Source organism: Xenopus laevis, chromosome 3L (genome assembly GCF_017654675.1).
Source record: "Xenopus laevis strain J_2021 chromosome 3L, Xenopus_laevis_v10.1, whole genome shotgun sequence".
Classification (NCBI taxonomy): Eukaryota; Metazoa; Chordata; class Amphibia; order Anura; family Pipidae; genus Xenopus; species Xenopus laevis.
The window spans coordinates 137,261,013-137,283,487 of NC_054375.1; the positions used below are offsets into that span (position 1 = coordinate 137,261,013).

Below are 22,475 nucleotides of genomic sequence, written 5' to 3' on the forward strand. Positions count from 1 at the left end.
TTACCTATTGCCTTAAGCTGGGTACACAAGATCAGTCTGTGAAATGTTAACCAGTCTGTGTTGTAACTAGGGTTGCTACCTTTTCTGGAAAAAAAATACCAGCCTTGCTATGTTTTTGTGGTTTTCCCTATAAATAACATTGGCATCAAGCAACATTTTTACTGGCCAGGCCGGTAAAATACTGGCCAGGTGGCAACCTTAGTTGTAACACAAGTTAAAAAAAGACACTTGGCCATCAAATTCAATCATTTATGTTAAACCTTCTGAACTGCTAGTTGGTCCAGATGAAGACAAAAAACCATCAGCAACTTCTCTAATTGGCCTCAGAGGGGGGAAAGTCCTTCCCTCCTCCAGTCCTTGGATCAACTCTGTACTAAGAGCTATATTCAGTAGCCCTGTTATTCCCTCACTTGCTAAAAAAGGCATCTGACCCCTTCTTAAAGCTATCTAATGTATCTGCCTTTACAACCACTTCAGGGAGAGAATTTCACAGCTATCGCTGTATGAAAAAACCCTTTATGAATATTAAGATGAAACCTTTCTTCTAATTGGAATGGGTGCCCTGGTGTCAGCTGGAAAGACCTACTGGTAAATAAAGCATTAGAGAGATTATTATATGATCCCCTTATATATTTACACATAGTTATCATATCTCCCCTTAAGCACCTCTCTCTAATTCACATTTGAGCACTGAATATACTTAATGGGGCCTTATTAGTGCTTTGTAAAGTGGAAGACTTACCCTCTCCTCCCAGGAACCTTTGCCCCTTTTGATACAGCTCAAAACCATGTTTGTCCTTGCAACTGTTGACTGACATGACTTGCTAAAGTCAAGTTTATGATTTACAAGGGCCCATAGGTCCTTCTCTGTTAAAGATTAGTTCATAAAGTGTGTAAGTTACAACCCGGGAGCTTACATATATCAGTATTGAATCTCATTTGCCACTTAGCTGCCAGTTTCCAATTTTTCTAGATCCTTCTGCAAGATGCCACATTCTACATGGAATGTATTGAGCTACATAGACTTGTATCATATGCAAACAGCCAAACACTGACACATTACTTAGAATGCACCCCAAGTCATAAATAAACAAGTTAAATAAAAGAACCCTGCTGTGTATGGGTGCAGATGAGTTGAATTCCAAATTGAACCTGCTTACAACTCTGCAGATCACAATAATCAACTTCCAAAAGGCATAATGGGCCACTTCTTGGCTCAACCCTGCCTAAGCCTGCTACCAATATGTGCCAAGTTATTTTGCTTTTTAACAAAACTGATTTTTGGGATTTAACACTGATAAATACCAAAAACCAGGCCAGTAAAATACCAGCCAGGTGGCAACCCTAGTTGACGATGATGGTGATCACATTATCACTGATCATCTAAAAAAGGAAACCAGCTGACCAATGACTTGATTTGTTCCATGAATGGAATCATGGACATACCATAACTATATTGTCAGGTACCTCCACCCAGGCCTATAAGGCCTTCAACTTAACAAAATATCTAACCACTATAGACTGAACACTCATAACACCCAATGGTTGTGCAAAACTTTTCTACTTAGTTAGTATTGATATTCTACTCATCTTTTTCAATGGGTCTACCAACTGTCAAAATAAATTCATGAAATTTGAAAAACTCTAATTGCAAAAAATTGCTTACATTTAGAACAACTCCTACTGACTTGAACATGAATTTGCCAGCTTTTAGATGCTGAATTTTTAGTGAATATTAAATCTCTAATGTTTTTTAAACTCTAATTCGAATTTATGAGTTTTAGTACAAAAAAACTTGAATCATGATAAATAAGACTTAGACTAAGACTTAGGGGGTTATTTACTAAACTCCGAATGATTTTTTTTTTTATATAAAATCAGACTTACAAAAAGTAGAATTTTTCGGAATTTATTAAACGCTGAGGATGGAAAATCCCAATGATTTTTTGATGTGCGCTGGGTTTCGGGCAGCATCCAGAAGTTTTCGGTTGAAAATTGCGAAAAAAAAACGTTAAAATCGTGAAAATCAGATGAAAAAGTCTGAAAAATTTGTGAAAATATTTTTTTTTTCCCACAAAGCAAATTTTCGGGAAAATTTTATAATAATAAGCGTAAAAAACCCAGCGGATTTGATCTGAGTTTGTAGCAGAAAATATTGAGATAAATTCGGACTTTGATAAATAACACCCTTAGACTCTTGACAACATACACACAACTCCACTATCATCCCTTGGGATAGGGAGTTCCCATTTTTCATCGGGCATGCCTACTTGGAAAAAACATCTATTTATACCTCCAAGAGACTCGGTCAGCAGATAAAATCTGAATGGAGATAAGGATCCTAAAATGAGAATTTTCAGACAGACAAACAACATGGTTTTACATGTGAAAACATATAGTTTGTTTATAAAAATGCCTTCTTTGTAAACCAGATCTGTCCTGCTAGGGGCTAACCAAATGTCTTTCAAATGCAACTTTTATACAGCTACTATAGGATCCCTTTTTTAGAAAGCTGTGAATAACGGAAAGGCCATCTCCTATAGACTTCATTTTATCCAAATAATCAACATTTTTTAAAATGATTTCCTTTTTCTCTGTAATAATAAAACAGTGGCTTGTACTTGATCCAAACTTAAATATAATTAATCCTTACTGGAAGTAATACCAACATATTGGGTTTCTTTAATGTTTACATGATTTTTAAGTAGACTTAAGATATAAAGATCCAAATTACGGAAAGATCCGTTATCCAGGTCCCAAGTATTCTGGTTAACAGGTCCAAAACTTGTATTATAATTATCCTTTATATATAGGCAGTACATATTTATAAAGGGCTAGCATATTTACACAGTGCTTTACATCAGTCCCTGCCCCAGTGGAGCTTACAATCTAAGGTCCCTATGACTTCACAAACACTATGGTCATTTGTATCAGTAGCCAATTAAGCTGCCTGTACATTATTGGACTGTGTGAGGAAACACACACAGACACGGGGAGAATATACAAATGTATCCAGGTTGAAGACAAACATAGAGCCCCAGCAATGCTCACTACTGTACTGCCCTAGAATTTCCAATAAAAGATAAAGGTTATAACCTTCTCTTAAAATATTATCACATGAATATTAACACAAGAATATTACATTTCTCAGTTTAAAATTAACTTAAAACAACCATTTAATACAAGGTGAAGTAGAGTGTAAGTATCTAAGTAACTGGTATATACCCTTTCAGAAGTAGTTAAATGGGTTGTTCACTTTTGAGATCATTTTTAGTATGATGTAGAGAGTGATATTCTGAGACAGTTTGGTTTACATTTTTTATTACTTGCAGTTTTTGAGTTAGCTTTTTATTCAGCAGCTCTCCAGTTTGCAGTTTCAGCAAATTGGTTGCTAGGCTCTAAATTATCCTAGCAACCATGCATTGATTTGAATAAAAGACTGTAATAGGAGAGGCCTGAATAGAAAGATGAGTAATAAAAAGTAGCAATATAAATAAATGTATAGCTTTCCAGAGCATTGTTTTTTAGGTGGAGTCAGTGACCCCATTTGAAAGCTGGAAAGAGTCAGAAGAAAAAAACGAATAATTCAAAAACTATAAAACATAAGTAATGAAGATCATATGAAAAGTTGATTAGAATTGTCCATTCTATAACATACTAAGGGGGGTTATTTACTAAACTCCGAATGCAAAAATCACGAGAAATTTGTGATTTTTTTAATATAAAATTGGACTTTTAAAAAATCACAAATTTTTCGGAATTGATTAAACCCCGATGGATGGAAAAGTCAGAATCAGAAAATCCGGCATCTCAGACCTGTCGAGGTTGCATATAAGTCAATGGGAGAAGTCCCAATGATTTTTTGATGTGCGCTGGGTTTTTGGCAATACCCCAAAGTTGTCGGACAAAATTCAGAGTTTTCATGAAAAACCTGAAAATCAGATGAAAAATCCTTAAGAAATCTTGAAAATTGGATGAAAAATCTGGAAAAATCGTAAAAATCAGATTTTTTTCGGATTTTTTCCCAATAAAATTTTTCAGGAACGTGTATTAATAAATAAGCCCAAAAACCCAGTGCGGATTTGGTCTGAGTTTTTTTCAGAAAATATTGAGATAAATTCGGACTTTGATAAATAACCCCCTTAAAAAATCCGGAATTTATTAAACCCCGAGGATGGAAAAGTCAGAATCAGAAAATCTGGCATCTCAGACCTGTCGAGGTTGCATATAAGTCAATGGGAGAAGTCCCAATGATTTTTTGAGGTGTGCTGGGTTTTTGGCAATACCCAGAAGTTTTTGGAGTTTTCAGGGAAAATTCGGACTTTGTGGGTGAAAAATCCGAAAATACTTGAAAATCAGATGAAAAATCGTGAAAATCAGATTTTCTCCCCGCAAACAAAATTTTCAGGAAAGTGTATTAATAAAAACCCAAAAAAACCTGTGCGGATTTGGTCTGAGCTTATTGAGATAAATTCGGAATTTGATAAATAAATACCCTAAATGTTAACTTAAAGGTGAACTACCCCTTTAAAATCCAACCAATGAAAATATAAAGAGTGGCTGTTACATTATTTGTTCTTGCAATAAAGAGAGAGAGCTTTATCAGGTTGTTTAGAAAAAGATAAAGTGCATCAGCCAAGCCAGCTGTTCAGGGAAGAAGGCTATGGTGTGGGACAATAACATGTTTATTGACTAAAAACTGGAGTGTCAGATATACAGCACTGGAGCTGTTTGAATTATAAATTAGCAATTCTAGCATCTTCAGTTTGCTGACAAGAACCAGCTAAAAGGCATAAATCACAGATAGTATCACAGGGACTCCCACTGAGGGAAAAGATCAGTGGTTAATGCTACTGCCTTGCAGCACAGGGATTTATGGATCAATTCTGACTAGGTACTGTCTCCAAGAAGTTTATAAGTTCTTCATGTGTTTCCCTCTATGCTCCAAAAACATCAGCTTCACTGGGTCAGGGACTGATGTGAATGATCACAATCTTGTTTAAGTTCACAGAATATGTAACTGCTATATAAATAAAGGATAAAAATATAGATTGAAATGATAGGTTCAGTATATACATCTGCTGTAGCTGGCCTGCAACTGATTAGCGATGGGCGAATTTGTCCCGTTTTGCTTCGCCTAAAAAAATCAAAACGCATTGAAGTCAAAAATATTTTGACGCACCTGCGACAATTGTTATACGCGTGCCTATTTTGGCCAAATGCATTAAAGAGAATGGGTGTCTGAATAATTCTGACGCGTGCCCAAATTTTTTCGACAGGATGGATTTTTTGCAGGCGAATTTTCACTGCAGTTTCGTGAAACACAGAAATTCGCAGTGAATTCGCACCTGCTGAATTTATTCACCCATCACTATCACTGATTGATATCAACCACCCTTGCCTGAATGCAAGCTTTATCTGTACCCCATATAGACTAGTTCTTATACAGTTAATTCTTTCTAACCATAGGGTCATTTTTAATTTCATGCCAAGCCATCAGTATCAGCAAATATCAAAAACAATTAGTATGCTATAGAATGGCTTATTCTGAGCAACTTTTCAATTGGTCTTAAAGGGGTTGTTCAAACTTGAGTTAACTTTTAGTATGATGTAGAGAGTGATATTTTGAGACAATTTGCAATTGGGTTTTCATTTTTTTATTATTTGTGGTTTTTGAGTTATTTAGCTTTTTATTCAGCAGCTCTCCAGTTTGCGATGTCAGCAATCTGGTTGCTAGGGTCCAAACTACCATAAGAACCATGAATTAATTTGTATGAGAAAATGGAATATTAATAGGGGAGGGTCTGAATAGAAAGACGAGTAATAAAAAGTAGCAATAACAATAAATTTGTAGCCTTACAGAGCATTTGTTTTTAGACGTGGTCAGTGACCTCCATTTGAAAGCTGGAAAGCTGGCAAATCATTCAAAAACAATTCAAAATAAACAATGAAGACCAATTGAAAAGTTGCTTAGAATTGGCCATTCTATAACATACTAAAATTAACTTGAGCGTAACCACCCCTTCAATGTTTTTCTTTTTATAGTTTTTGAAATATTTGCCTTCTTCTTCTGCCTCTTTCCAACATTCAAATGGGAGATACTGACCCAAAACTATTAATCTATAAGGCTACAATTTTATTGTTACTGTTAATTTTTACTTACCTTTCTATTAAGACCTTCCCCTATTCATATTCCAGTCTCTCATTCATCATCATTTATTTATATAGAGCCAGCAAATTCATTTATAGCAAACAAGGATCTTACGACAGTTAAGCAAATAAGAGTTTACAGTGAAAAGAACAGGATTAGAATGCCCTGCTCCAAAGAGCTTACAAACTAAAGGGTATGATTGTAACATGAGTTATAGAAAGAAATTGGTGACATGATACATCAGTGCCTGATTGCTAGGATAATATGAACCCTAGCAACCAAATAGTTGCTGAAATTTCGAACTGGAGGGTTGCTAAGTAATTAAAAAACACACATAATGAAAAATAAAGAACGATTGCACATTGTGTCAGAATATAACTTTATACATTTAAAAGTGAACAGCCACTTTTTGCAAATAAAAGCAGCAAACTAATAAAATGACTATGATATGAATAAATTAATCTGAATATAAATTGACTTAATCTGAAAATTGCTGTGCTGGGCAGTATGCCACCCCTCTGTAGTGGGTGCCCTGTTTGAACTACAAATCCCCATGAAAGAGAATGGCACAGCCATAAACCTTACCTTGTGATCACCTGGCTGCAATAATGTTCTTCAGCATAGAGAGGCTTGTTTGTATCTTATAGCAGACAGGATGGAGATAGACTGTCCAATAAACATTTAATTGCAAACTGTCCAGATTTGGCCCTCAAGCTCAGTGTCTGCGTCATTAGGAGTGGGGGGTTAATAAGGCTGAATTCTGCCTGCTATCCATCAAGGTTTATCTCAGTCATCAAAACACTGTTCACTCTGAGCATGGATATAAGGACAGTCATTTCCTGGTCAGCCTGTTTGCTTATTTTGGTTGCCTGGGGCAGTTTGACGTGTGCTTGTTCTGTTGCCTATGGGTCATAAAGGCAAATATCTGGGAAAGTCTTTTTATGGAGATGAGGTAGGAGAAGGGGGGATGAGAACGTACCAATACAGGGAAAACATAAGAGTCAGAGGCTTTATTGCCTGGGATGTTCTAAGATCCTGCATTTTTCATTGTCTTAAATACATTTTCCACCATGATTGTGCAAAATTTGCAGAGAAACTAGAAGGGAAACTTAAAGAATAGGCTGCAGTACAGGGGAAGGAGAGCAAAAATGAATGGACAAAGCAAGTAAATTGGATATGAAATGGAAAAGGTGGAAGAAGAGAACAGAAGGGTGTGGTAGGACAAAGATATCAGGAAAGTAGTAACAGAGCAGATATATAGAGTGGAGAAAAAAAATCGAAAATATATAGTAGAGAATAGGAGAACATTGTGGAAAATGAGACCAGAAAAAAAAAGGGAAAACACAAATAGAATGGGCTAAGAAGGGTGGAGGGAATACAAGGTAGAAAAAAGATGTAGAGGAGGCCACTAGGATAAAGAGGACAGAAGAGAATGACATGGCAGAAAGGGGTGGAGAGTAGAAAAAAAAGTAGATGCAGTGTTGAAAACATTTTTAAGAAAAAAGGAAGGAGGGGAGAGCAGAAAAGATGAGACGAGGGTGGCAGTGAAAATTTGAGAGCATAGAGTAAAGTCATAGAGAGGAACTAATAAAGAGGGAGACAAGAATCAAGGAAGAAAAAAGCCAACTGTAAGAGGGAGGGTTGAAGTGAAAAAATGAATTGGAGAAGGAGAGGCTAGGACATGAGATGGGGAATCAGACGAGGGGAGTAATTGTGGAAGGAAACATGAAATACATGAAAGGAATATTTAGTTTTAGACTAAAGTTACAGTTAGAAATGTTTGTTCTTCCCTTCAGTTCTTGGGTTGGGATTGGGAGGGAACCAATAACCTACTCCTAAATAAAGCAAAATTCTGGCTTTGGAGCAATTTTCAGAACAGTTAACTGGTCAAGTACCATTAGGAATCAGTTATGATCTTTTCTTTTAAATAGGTAACCAGTAAATGGCACCTGCTTGTTGGTTGTTATGGGTTACTAAGCCTTGTGCAACCGTTGTGATTTAAATTAAATTAGCGCGTGAAAATTTACTATGACAAATAAAATTTGGGGCAAAATTGTCTCCAGGGAGGTGCTGGCTAATAGACCCTTCACTGGATAAAACAATGCAATTCTTCCTAGTAAGCACTATGCCCCAGACAAACAATCTGGGACACACGCAGGCAAAATAAGCTTTACTGTAGGTCCCAGGTTGCCAAGTATGCTCATGCATGTGAGAAAACATGGCCGCTCACATTGGGAGCTTTTTTAATACAAATAGTATTGTTTCCCTCAACTGGAGTGCATGTTGTAGGAGCTGGCACCTCCGATGGGGGGAAACATTTTAGCCCTGATAGTTACCCTTTAAATCTCTGCAAAAAGAGGGTTAAATTGCTTTAAAGTGTGCTATGTCTCAGTTGCTAAGAGCATTATCTGTATTTTAATCAATGTGACATTGACAAATGCAAGCTTGGCCCTCAGGCATGTGGCATATGCCATTTTATAGAACAAAATTTTGTACATAGAAGTCATTCTACAGAGCAGCAAAATAAGTACTTTCTTATACAACCACTTCCCTTGAAGTCCAGAGGCTGCACTGAACATGCATCTTTCATTCAGGACTGGGACAGACTGAGGATATAGTAGGCTGGAGTACTGATATAAGGGCGTCTTTATTCTTTGGAAGTAGTTGTCGGACTTTTTAGCTTAAAGGAAAACTATACCCCCAAAATGAACACTTAAGCAACAGATAGTTTACATTATATTAAGTGGCATTTTAAAGAATCTTGCCAAACTGGTCTATATATTTAAGTAAATATTGCCCTTTTACATCTCTTGCCTTGAACCACCATTTTGTGATGGTCTGTGTGCTGCCTCAGAGATCACCTGACCAGAAATACTTCAACTCTAACTGTAACAGGAAGAAGTGAGGAAGCAAAAGACACCACTCTGTCTGTTAATTGGCTCGTGTGACCTAACAAGTATGGTATGTTTGTGAGTACAGTGAATCGTAGGATCCCAGGGGTCGGTACTTATTTTTTAAAATGCCAATTTTCTATGTATGATTACCCAATGGCACATACTATTAGAAAAGTATATTATTATGAAAAAGTTTTACTTACATGAACCGGGGTTTTACATATGAGTTGTTTTATGCAATATCCTTTTATAGAGACCTACATTGTTTTCCTTTATTATAGTTTTCCTTTAACGGCCAAGTGGTCATTTAGTCATTTTGGCCCTTTAGATTATAACAAGGTTACACAGTAGACAATTCAGCCATAGTTTCAAGGAAATATAGGACAGCAAATAAATATTCATCCAAATTCTCACCGTAATTGACATTCAAGTTGAGCTTGTAGGTGAAAAAAATAGGCTTTATAGGCGCTATATAAATAAATGATGATGATGAATGATGATGATGAAATAACCTTCAGTCTGAGCCTCCACTGCTGCAGGTCACCGGAGGGCACATGGTGGGAATCAATCTTGGCAAAGACTTTGGTTTGTACTGTTAGGCTTTACAAAAGCACACTGATACACTTGTTCCTACAGCATGCACTATACTTAATGCTTGGGCCTGGGGCAAAGAGCAGAGTGCAGTACCCACACCCACAAGGTAGCACTTTTATTAATGCCTGTCCTAAGCAGGTGTTAAATAAAGGGCTCTGGAGTTCCTTGTGTAACCAGATGCTTGGTCCTTTGCACTTCATTCATTTAGGTACACCAACATCCTGTTATGTGCCACTCCATCCTGGAAGTTCTAACAGTAGCAGCAGAAGTTACTCTTGGGGGCGGCCAGATGCACTGTGGGTAAAAATTGCTGTCCCAGGATAACTCTGGCCTAAGGGACAGACATATAGGACATTTTGTTGCCCGTGCTTTGCTGTTGTTCTCATACAAAGCAGAATTAGAAGGCCAACTACAATTTGAAGTCTGTTCTAAATGATGTTTCCTTAGGTCTAAGGCACACAGGGTGCTTTTATCCCGGAGACATGGGGGCAGATTCACCCATCGCACCACTTCGCCAGGTGCAAATACGCCACAAATACGCTAATTCGCTAAGGTACTCATAGTTTCATCCTGGGAGTCGAACACTGGCGACTTTTTGCTAGTGTTACTTCGGCTGTGCGAGCATTTTATAGCGAAGATGCGCTACCATTCATTTGTGCCTAGCGAAACTTTGCTGGTGATCTTGTGATCAGGACAATTTGCGTAGGGCGAGAAAATAAAAGTTGTATGGAGATCTTTATTATAAATGTTGCTGCAAATGGTTTAAGTTACTGGTTTATATTACACATGTCCAGGGAACCTTAATAAAGACAAGAGAATTGATATAATGCCCTACATATGAGCCCACTGTAAAATGAATGTTCCATATGTAATTAAATGTGTGTACCCAAAAAAGTAAGTTACGACTTTTGCAGCCAATCCTGCTTAAAAAAAGGTTGACATTTTTTAGCACACAGGATATGATGTAAGTGACAGAAGGTTGAGGAAGATCTAGCTGCTTCATAGCACTTCACCTGGTCTGAGGTGGTGAAGGTAACTCTGGCAAAAGAGCTGACTTCATTAAAATCCACATTTTAGTGAATTTGCAGAGTAACGTCTGTCTGTTCACCAGATCGAAAAGTCGCCTGATGATAGAGTGCAAATGACGACGATCCCGTTCCCTAGAGAATTGGTGCCTGTGCCTGCGGGTGGCAATGCTGGTGAAAAGTCGCTAGCGTTAGCCACTTTGCTCTTTAGTAAATCTGCCCCTGAATCTATTCCAGTGTGGTCAACAAAATGTCCGAAGTGTAAAATAGCAATATTGCAGCTACTTCCCCCAGTTTCCTGAATTTACCTTTACTGTGGGACATGAGAGGTATCATCATAACCTAGTACTATAATGGCTGACTAGCTGGAAGGTCCAGACTGCTTTTCTGTTTACCTGCCTTAATAAATTGTGTCCTGCAAGTCCTAGGCCACAACTTGAGAATGTTCTACAATTTTTTCAGCTTTTCTTATTTACAAGATTCCTGTTTCGACCCAAAACATTTCAATTACTATGAAAGTACCTTGATGTTTTTTACATAGGACCAAAGCAGGTCACAAAGCTTTGCCTGGTATTATTTTTAAAAAACACACACCATATGGAAAAATTGAATTGAAGAGCTGTCATATGGTCTCACCTAGACACTTGCGCTGTCCCTCAACTTTCATATCATGCTCATTCTGTAATGTATGGTTTCTTCTGGCTGTTGTCATTGCCCTGTCCACACGGCCAGCTAATCCCTCATGACCAAGTTCACCCTGAACTTCAACAAGGCAAGGTTACTAATTTCTGTGTCTCCCCATTAGCTTTGGAGCAACGTGGCTACAATCGCAACTTACATGTTGCTCAGGAACAGCATCACTACTGATTGCAGCCTTATTGTTTAAATAAGCTAATCAATCTCATCAGGTGTTTCTTAATGAGCTTGTCTTTATAATTTGAATAAAAACATTAACTGTTCAGTATCATTAATAGATTTCTAGCTCATGAGGTTTATTGGGCTGTCTTCCAATGGTAACAAGGTGGTGGTCAAATAGACCTTTGAATTTTGGGTTTTAGAGATACCTTCAGTCTAGTTCATGCTACAAACGGATGTGTTGATTGTCATAATGTCACTAAACAGGGTTGGTTACAGACTGGTCATGGACACTTATTCTAGCTTGGTATACTGGAAAATGAAATCAATAAATACATAAGATGCAAGCCTCTTATCATTCGCCGGTGTTTTTTGAGAACCTCAATGTAACATCACCATCTCCTCCTATATTAGGCTGGTTTAGAAGACTCCTATTTTTTGTTTGTGATGTTATCAATAATGATGAAGACATTTTCGGAAACCATGGATGTATGGCAAAATTCCATATTTCTCCATCGGTGAATTTTTTCACGAAATTGCGGCAAATTTTTTTCAGCAAAAAAATGCCATTGACTTTAATGCATTTGAATCAAGGAAAATTGTCGTGCGCGTAAAAAGTTGTCGTACATTAAAAAGAAATCGATGCCCATTGACTTCAATGCAATTTTCCGCCAATTTTTTTTATCAGTTTCACAAATTTTCCAGCAAAGCGAAACGGGACAGATTCACTCAACCTCCTAAAATGTGTAGAAAAAAGGATAGGACTATAAAATTAATAACCCTGATAGTAACTTAAACAGAACATTTGAACAGGAATTAGAAAACAGGAATATTCATTATAATCATCACGGGAGGTCATCAATTAATTCTGCATTACAGGCTGGGATGTGAATGTTTTATTTTTACAAACTCTGTTTCACCACTTTCAGACAAAGAGCGGCACAAGAGGAAGCAGATTTCCTGGTGTAACGATAAGCAAACAGCCGTAGAACTGGTACAGGAAATTGGAATAGGGCTTAATTTCTAACTGAGCTGTGTGAATCATCTGCAAAACACCGGCGAATGATAAGAGGCTTGCGTCTTATGTATTTATTGATTTCGTTTTCCAGTATATATAAACCAAGCTTGAATTGACACGTAAAACCCATTCATGACCTTATCAACTAATTATTTCAGACCAGCAGTTCCACAAATCAAAACTAAAACTTTCATGGAAATACCCTATTCAGAGGCTAGAGGTGGCCATAGATGTAACAATTACGGTCTTTCTTCGAAAAGATCTATCCAAGAAAGATTGTTTGTTTCAATATTTACTGTAGAGCTGAACCGTCAGATCCAGATAGAAAGAATAGAATTCTACCTGTATCTAAAGATTCAGCACTAACAATGGCCAAGGTTTGGGTGCCTTCGAAGGCACCCAATTAAAATTTTCAGTCCAGCCCGATTGGCGAGTCTTCTGCTGATCCCACGATACATGCACCGATTATCGTACGAAAATTAGTTTTTGTACGATATTATCTGTGTGTCTATGGCCACCTTTAGTTTGCCTTGACTGTTCAATCAGGTTGGTTGTAATGGGTCAATAAATGCTCATTTTAATTTGAATAATTGTGTTTAGTGCAGGAAAACTCTTCTTTTGTATGGATCCCATTGTTGTACTGTTTTATTATTAGAGTGAAAAAGGAAACTATTTTTATAAATTTGAATTAGTTGGATAAAATGGAGTATATGGGAGATGACCTTTCTGTTATCTGAGCTTTCTAGATAACGGGTTTCCGGAGAACAGATCCCCTACCTCTTTTGTCCATGATTTGCAGGATGGTTTCGTGGTTAACACATGTACTGCTGTATTATAAGAAACATTTTATAAATACTTTAGGGCATTGGTTTTTCTAGTGTTTGGTCTGGGAGTCTTTTAGCTCATAACAAATTTATAGAAATACAGAAATATCAGTATATTTGTCATTCATCTTTAATTCTAAGATATTGGTATCCCTTGCATACACATAGACATTCTATCCGTGTTTATACCTTGTAATTTGCTTCTTTAGATGAGGAAACAATTTTCTTTACACTAGTGACTATAATTTTAATTTATGGTTCTACTCTGAAGAAGATTTTCATAAGATCAGAGTAAAAAAAACAGGTGCTCCCAGCAATGCAAAACAGACAGTGGCTCCCAGCTAAATGAAAGGGTATGTGCTAAAAATAAATATTTAATGGACAATAACTTTTGTGTACTTTTGCCAAAGGCCATTTTGGAGTCACATGACTGCCTGAAGCTGAGCTGGTATAGTAAATGCCTTGTGTGCTAAACCACCCCTGTATTATCATTTACGACTATTGCATCTCTTGAAGCAGTTTGTCAGGGTTTAAACAAGTAACAAAAGGAAATAATATATGTTACTTTAGTGTGAGAAGTTAGTGGGGATCCTTCCCTTGCTGTTCTTTTCACACTGCCACCACCAAAATTTGTACCCGGGCTAGTAACCCATGGGACTTGTTATATCAGGCCCTGGGGTTTTTTAGGATCTGCAATTTGGATCTTCATACCTTAAAGGGATACTGTCATGACATTTTGTCAATTTCCCAGCTGCCCCCAGTCATGTGACTTGTGCCTGCACTTTAGGAGAGAAATGCTTTCTGGCAGGCTGCTGTTTTTCCTTCTGTAACTGAATGTGTCTCAGTGAGACATGGGAGTGTTGTTCTTAGATCTACCAGGCGGCTGTTATCTTGTGTTAGGGAGCTGCTATCTGTTTACCTTTCCATTGTTCTTTTGTTTGGCTGCTGGGGGGGGAAGGGAGGGGGTTGATATCACTCCAACTTGCAGTACAGCAGTAAAGAGTGATTGAAGTTTATTAGAGCACAAGTCACATGACTTGGGGCAGCTGGGAAATTGACAATATGTCTAGCCCCGTGTCAGATTTCAAAATTGAATATAAAAAAATCTGTTTGCTCTTTTGAGAAATGGATTTCAGTGCAGAATTCTGCTGGAGCAACACTATTAACTGATTCATTTTGAAAAAAAATGTTTTTCCCATGACAGTATCCCTTTAAGTCTACTAGAAAACCATAAAAACATTAAATAAACCCAATAGGCTGGTTTTGCTTCCAATAAGGATTAATTATATCTCATTTGGATCAAGTACAAGGTAATGTTTTATTATCACAGAGAAAAGGGAAACCATATTTTAAAAATTTGTATTGTTTAGATAAAATGGAGACTATGGGACACAGCCTTTCTATAATTAGGAGCTTTCTGGATAAGGTTTCCCGGATAACTGATCCCATTCCTTAGAACATTGGGATTGTGCAAAGTCTCAGTCTGATGAAGAGTCTGTGGAGCACATTTACTAAAGAGCGACTTTTGTTTTCCTGACGAATTTTCGTTAAAAAGACAATTCGCACTATACCCAAATAGCCACTGAATCTAACTTGACATAAGCGTGAGTAATTTAACAAAGTTTCCCTAGGACGAAAGTAACGCTATTGAAAATTTGTTATGAAATTTTCGCACCAACGAATCATCGCTGACCAAAATACCCAACATTCTTTCTTCTGCGTCCCTCCATGTCAGTACACACGGTCTGGGAGGGGCAATACCCTGTACTGACATGTTGGGACTAGAAGAATTTACATCAAGTAGGTAAGTGAAATTCTCATTTTTGCCAACACCTAGGGGCAGATTTATCAAAGGTCGAAGTGAAAATTTGTATTAAAAAAATTTAAATTTCGAGCTAATTTTTGTGTAATTCGACATGGTAATAGTCCAAATTCGTTTTGAATTTGAAAAAAAAATAGAAAATTAGAATATCGAAATTTATCATGTACTGTCTAAAAATTTGACTTCGAACATTCGACATCTAAAACCTGCGGAATTGCTGTTTTAGCCTATGGCAGACCTCATAAAACCGATTTGGAGTCAATTGGTGGACTTTGAAAAATGAAATCTTTTTTTTTGGGGGGGAAACTTTGATTCGTAAGATTCCAATTCAGGCGAATTCGAACTAATACAGACTATTCACCTGTAAATAAAAGTATATTTTATAAATATCGGTTGGTCTTTTTCTACGTTTTTCAAATTCGAAATTTCAACCCTTGATAAATCTGCCCTCTAAATAATGTCTGCCATAGTTTCGCAAAGTATGATGGAGACTTCTGAAGCAAAAATTTGCTAATGCAAGTAAATGTGCTACTATGTCTTTGACATGAAAATCCTGAAGAAGTCAATAAAGAAGTAGAAGTACAGGTATGTGATCCATTATCCAGAAAGCTTCTATTTATGAAAGGGATGTCTCCCATATTTATTTATTTAAATAATCCATATTAATATATGTAATGATAAAACAGTGCCTTGTACTTGATCCCAACTAAGATATAATTAATTCTTATTAGAAGCAACATCAGCCTATTGGGTTTATTTAATGTTTACATGATTTTCTAGCTAACAAGGTACGAAGATCCAAATTATGGAAATATGCATTATCTGGAAAATCCCAGGTCTCGAGCATTCTTGATAACAGATCCCATACCTGTATTATTATTATTATCCTTCATATATATGCAGTACATATTTATAATTTATATGCATTTGATGAAGCACATTTCAACATAAGTAACTTGGAGTTGCCTGTAAATCCTAAAAATCCTAGATAAGTAGGATGTCAACAATCAAAGTAAGCAAACCTAATATGCCTTGAAGAAGCATAACATGAGAACGGGATGGGAGAGAGGAAATTTAAATTTAGCTTCCTGGGGTTATTTAGGGGCAGATCTGTTAAAGGTCGAGGTGAATTTTCGAAAGAAAAAAATTTGAATTTCTAGCTATTTTTTGTGTACTTCGACTATGGAATAGTCCAAATTCAATTCGAATTTGAAATAAATTAGAAAATTCGACTTCGACCATTCGCCATCTAAAACCTGCCAAATTCCTGTTTTAGCCTATGGAGTCCTCCTAGAACCCATTTGGAGTCAATTGGTGGACTTAGATGAATCAAAGTTTTTTGGGGGAAAAATTTAGAATCAAATTCGATCGAATGCGCTATTCCTTCGATTCGTACAATTCGAATTCAGCCGAATACAGACCTATTCGATCGAAAACGGACCTATTAAACCAAAAAAAAAAAAAAAAGTTGACTTTATTTTGGTTGTTCTTTTTAGAATTCAAATTGCGAAATTTTTTAAATTCGAAGTTCGACTCTTGATAAATATGCCCCAGATGTTTAAATAAATGTGTGCAGACTTTGGATCCAAATTACGGAAATATGCCTTATACCCTGGTCGCAAGCATTTACAAAAGAGCGAAGCACGTTTTTTTGGGGAGAGTTCAGCAAAAATGACAATTCGCAGGGACATCGCCAATTTAATCTACACAGTTCGCTAGTGAAAAAGCTCAGTGCTAGAGAAGTTTTGCGCCATTTCACCAGGTGAATTTTCACTCAGACGAATGATCGTTAATGCGCAAAATTAATCATAAAATAGTGTGAAAGTTTCTATACATTACCCTTTTCACCAATGTCTATTTCCCTTTTCACCAGTGCCTATTTTTCCAGATTTTGACTGGCTAATTGATAAGATGAAGCTACATCCTGAACATTATTATGTCAGTGACATCATATCCTGTACTCCAAAAAAGTAATAATAAAACACAAAACACTGGTGTTTTTTCATATATTAATGTGGGATTATGTTTACAAGTTGTAACTGTTAAATATGTTATTTACACTTTTTAACCATTTCCACATTTGTTTTAGGGTAGGCTCATGTCAAGGACAATAGAGGATCTCTTTTGTCTAATCACTAATAAATACATACATATGGTCTTTATATACCCGCATATTTAAATCGACTTAAGCGTACATATGTTAAAGTTTCGCTAAGAAGAAAGTAACACTAAAGAAAATTCTTTAAGAAACTTTTGCGCTGATGAATTATCGTTGACGATAGTACAGCAGGGTTCTTTTGCTGAGTCAAAATTGCATTTTGATAAATATGCGAATTCGTCACGAAATAAGGTCTGACATAGTTGCACGAAGTATGGGGAAGTTTCCCAAAGTGAAAATTCGCACGTAAGTAAATATGCCCCTTGGCGGAAGGAGGTCTATATTCTGTACAATTGGGTTATTTATATGCCGACAGACTGTTTAAGCTCCTACCCCAAAACCTGACTTCAAGAGTCCACTAATCACTGGGTTTTTTTTCTCGCAGAGAAAAATATGAAATCCCTACTTCCTTACAGCCCTCTTTGTTCTTCTAGTTCAGATATATCTTGTACTTTGCACTTCCTTCTCATTTCACTATGTAAGCGTTCTTTTAATTTATAAATGAATAATGAACTGTGTATGTTATGCACCACCTCTACTGATGCTATTCATGAACTGGCCTTTAAGGTAGCTTATTAGTGACATCTGCTGGATAAAAACAAATGTTTCCCATCAGCAGGTTTGTATTAGAATTCTGTGTTAAATATTTTATTATTATTGTTATTATTATCCTTTACTTATATAGTCCTGAAATATTCTACAGCACATGTAAATCAATTTGTTTTCAGTTTTGAAGGATTTTTTTCTTTTTTTTTTAAAAAAAAAATTGTGATCCTAAAACCAGCTGAGTTTTTCTTTAAAAAAAACAATCACAAATATTGAAATAAAACTTGTTTTTTTTGGGGGGGGGGGCAAGTGATTGCTGCAAAAATTGATCTTTGAACTGATCTGAATTGCAAAAAAAAAAAATATATATATACACAAACACACACCTAGATGCCAGAGTAAAATAATAGATTAAAAGAGCACAGCTCTTTTTGGATTTGTTCACATTTGAATGAAAATAATACATAGATTTACTAACAGTAATAGATTTGAAAAAAGAAATAAAATATTTTGGTCTGTAAATGTGGCCTTCTTCAGGTACAAACCCCAAAGAAAAAAAGTGCTGATAGCATTAATATTATGCCCCTCCCTAAAGCAAAGTGGCACCAAAATTACCTGGTTAGAACGGAGAAGAAATAATGTAATGTTTTTAGCCTAAACTCGAAAATTGATAAATTGGCCTCCCCATAAATCTCTTGAGCCTTCGGCTTTAGTCAAGTTCTCGGAGTAATTTATTTTATTAACTATTTAAGACTGACATTTCATCAATCTCCTCTGAAACTTTTGTTGTTTTTTAAATGAGTGTAAAACTAAAAAAAAATGACAATTACTCCACTTAACAACTACTGAGATGCCTCAATGAGCATACTGAAAATTGCCCCCTGTAGGCACTGGGGGCAGTTGAAGACTAGTAAGGTCAAGATTTCAGAGAAATTATTATTTGCAGATCCTATAAAAGCCAACCCTAATTGACGGTTACGATGCAATTGGGGCTGAACAATTATATCTTGCCTTAGATATCCTTTGAACTGTGGCAGTTCTCATATATGTGGTACCTTAGCAAAGTAGGGCCCTGGACAAATGTAGGACCTTATTGGGTGGCTGCAGCCAAAATAGTCTGACTACTACTGTGCTAAAGTTAATTTATTTTCATTATTAGCCTGTGTTGTTCATACCTTATTTTATTTATGTCAGTGACTTTTGACAAGTGTTGTACACATAGAGTACATATCCATATACAATTTAACAATTATTCAAATGATCAAAATAAAGTTTTGTTGATGCATTTAAAATAGGGACGTCTTTAAAATGCTGCTTAATAAATATACATTTCAGTATATTCTCCTTGAAAGCAAGGAATGTTGTTGCAAAACAAACCTTAATGGTTCAATGGAAGTATTGGTGTTGAGGTGCGTATGAAAAGATGTGCTTTTAAGGCTTTCAAGTTAGCTAGGATAGTTGAAATGTTTATCGAGTACAAGAAGGCCGTATATGTTAAAATCGATATGGAAAAGGTTACTGCAGCAAGCAGTAAAAAGAACCCAAATGTATTTTTTAAATATGTAAATAGAAAAAAAATGAAGCAGGAATTGAGTGGCACCCTTAATATCAGAGGGGGTCAGCTGGTTGATGAGAACAGAAGAAAAGCAGAGATTCTGAACTGTTATTTTTCATCTGTCTACATAAATGAGGAACTACTTAATGGTTTCCTGCTTAATAGTTCCAATTCTAGTAATACAACTAATGATGCATGGTTCACACATGGGGAAATTCAAAAGAGACTTGTAATGACGACTCACCCTGGTGGTCTAGTGGGCCGGCGGGGAAGCCCACCGTGTAATGCCCCTTCTTCTGTTGCCGGTTTGTCTTAGGGCATGAGTGGTGCCGCTAGGGAAGACCTAGCGGCATCTGAGTAGCCAAGAGCTCCTCCCAAGGTGGTTGCTATAGGTGGAAAATTGAGCTTAGCACTTATACTGAATTTAGGGAGCCGTATGCGACAGTACAATGGGCCAACATGTACGACAAAGGTCATGTTGCCGCTGCTCCTCTGACCCCTGAGGTGCTCCTCTCTACCCTCCTACAGTGCTTAGAGGAACAAGAGGAGAACAAGGTCTTCATATACTCTCAGTCAGGATAGATGCAGTTCAGCAACTACCTATCCCTGCGGTACAACCACCTGCTACAGCTCCTGTGGGGATTTCCTCTTCATCTACCCTGGGTAATAAAGGTAGTTCTCATGAACCTAACATATCATGAACCTAACATCTCCTTCCCTGACAAGTTTAGTGGAGATCAGAATACGTTTTTTATTTTCCAAGAGGCATGCAAATTTTACCTCAATTTTTTTCCCTCACTCCATTTCTACTGGTGAGGAGAAAGTAAGGTTTGTTATGATCTTACTACAAGATGACCCGCAAGTTTGGGCACTAAGGTTACCCCCGTCTGATCCTGCCCATTTTTCCCTGGAGGTACTCTTTAGTACCATGGCCATTCTATACGATGACCCAGATCATGCTACCTCTGCCGATACCGCGATTTGTAAATACGCCAGGGGAAAAGAGTGGGTTAAATTGTCAATTTCAACTGTAAGGAATGTAATGAGGAAATGGAAGGCCACAGGCACAGTTGCTGTAAAGCCCAGGTCTGGCAGGAGCGCCATATGCGGAGGATTGTGAGAATGGTTACAGACAACCCAAAGATCACATCCAAAGACCTGCAAGAACATCTTGGTGCAGATGGTTATCTGTACATCTTTCTACAATTCAGCGCAATTTGCACAAAGAACATCTGTATGGCAGGGTGGTGAAAAAGAAGCCCTTTCTGCAATCACGCCACAAGCAGAGTCACTTGTTGTATGCAAAAGCTCATTTAGACAAGCCACAGTCACTTTGGAACAAAGTGCTTTGGACTGATGAGACAAAAATGGAGTTATTTTGTCATTGCAAAAAGTGCTTTGCATGGCAGAAGAATAACACCGCATTCCAAGAATAATACCTGCAACCTACGGTCAAATTGCTGGAGTTCCAACATGCTGTGGGACTGTGTGGCTAGTTCAGGGACTGGGGCCCTTGTTAAAGTCTAGGGTCGTATGAATTCAACCCAATATCAACAAATTCTTCGGGATAATGTTCAAGCATCAGTCACAAAGTTGAAGTTACGCTGCAGGGTTTGGGTATTTCAATAAGACACACACTTGGAAATCTACAAGGGCATTTAAGCAGAGAGAGAAGTACAATATTCTGGAATGGCAGTCACATTCCCTCTTATTGAATATCATGGAAAATCTATGGGATGATTTGAAGCAGGCTGTCCAAGCTCAGCAGCCATCAAATTTAACTGAACTGGAGAGATTTTGTATGGACGAATGGTCAAAAATTCCCATATCCAGAATCCAGACACTCAAAGGCTATCGGAGGTGTCTAGAGACTTACATTTGCAAAAGGAGACTCAACTAAGTATCGATATAATATCTCTGTTGGGTGCCCAAATATATGCACCTGTTTAATTTTGTTATATTTTCTGTTAATCCAATAAACTTTGTCACTGCAGAAATATTACTGTTTCTATAAGGCATGTTATATATTACAAGGAAGTTGCTACTGCTGAAAGCTGAGCCAATGATAAACAAAACTCCAAAGACTTAAGAGGGGTTCCCAAACTTTTTCATATGACTGTACATATGTGACATATTTATCTGAAGTTTCTAATTTAAATATCTGTTTCCAGTCTCCCATTGTGAAACCAGGGCCTGCCTCCCATAAGCTACATGCAGGGCCGGGCTGACCAGCACCCTAGGCGATCTAAGCGGCCCACCGACCCTTGTGCGCCCACGAACGCATGCACATGCTCGGACATGTTTATAGAGGGAATAGCGATGGAGGGGTGAGCTACAGAGGGGAGTGAAGGGAAGAGTGGCAGAGGGGAGCAAACATGGACTAGGGGTAGACAGAATACCCTTTAATAGATACCTGACCAGCACCCCCTATCATTGTGCCCTAGGCAGGTGCCTCTTTTGCCTACCCCTAGTTACAGCCCTGGCAACATGTAGTTGGCAGCCTTGCCAGCTACAAGTGGTAGCCATCAGTCTCACAGTGTGATATGGCAAGCAGACACTGATTTCACAGTGGGAGACTGAAGGCAACTTATTTCATCTACTTTTATTTTAGGAGATGTTATAAAACAATGCACATGCCATTGAAATATAATGAGAAGAAAATTGCTTCTTTAATGAATCGATCGTTCATTTTAAAAATAAAAAAAGTAGTGATGCCATTGGATGGAATTGTTGTCTCCTTTGCACAATGGTAAAATAAAAAGGAAACAAGCTAACATTTTTTCCGTGTATAACAAATGCTTGGGTGCATTTTAACCTCTTGAGAGTATGGTTGTCATAATTTAATAATTTCATTTATTTACAGTCTTTTCTAGATTATAATTCTACCATTTCACTCAAACGCTTGTCTGTCCCTAAATTACTGAATTACATATGAGATGTAACTGCCTGACACTCATTGCCACATTACTTGTAAATGAATAATGGTACAGCCCGAGCCTTGGTTGGCAGAAGAAGTCCCGCACTCAGCATATG

At 37.3% G+C, this 22,475-nt stretch overlaps 1 protein-coding gene across 2 annotated transcripts in view; it reads right to left on the minus strand.

The window, feature by feature from the left end:
- Positions 1–11,508, minus strand: part of LOC108711604 (chromaffin granule amine transporter) — a 28,307-nt gene extending 16,799 nt beyond the window's left edge. The window contains exon 1 of one of the 2 annotated variants that reach the window (XM_041587006.1): positions 11,301–11,508. The gene's annotated coding sequence lies outside the window, so the exon portion shown is untranslated. Of the gene's footprint in view, positions 1–6,736; positions 6,951–11,300 lie in introns of those variants that run through there. The other variant, XM_018253491.2, reaches the window with a different exon arrangement.
- Between the last annotated feature and the right edge of the window lie 10,967 nt (positions 11,509–22,475).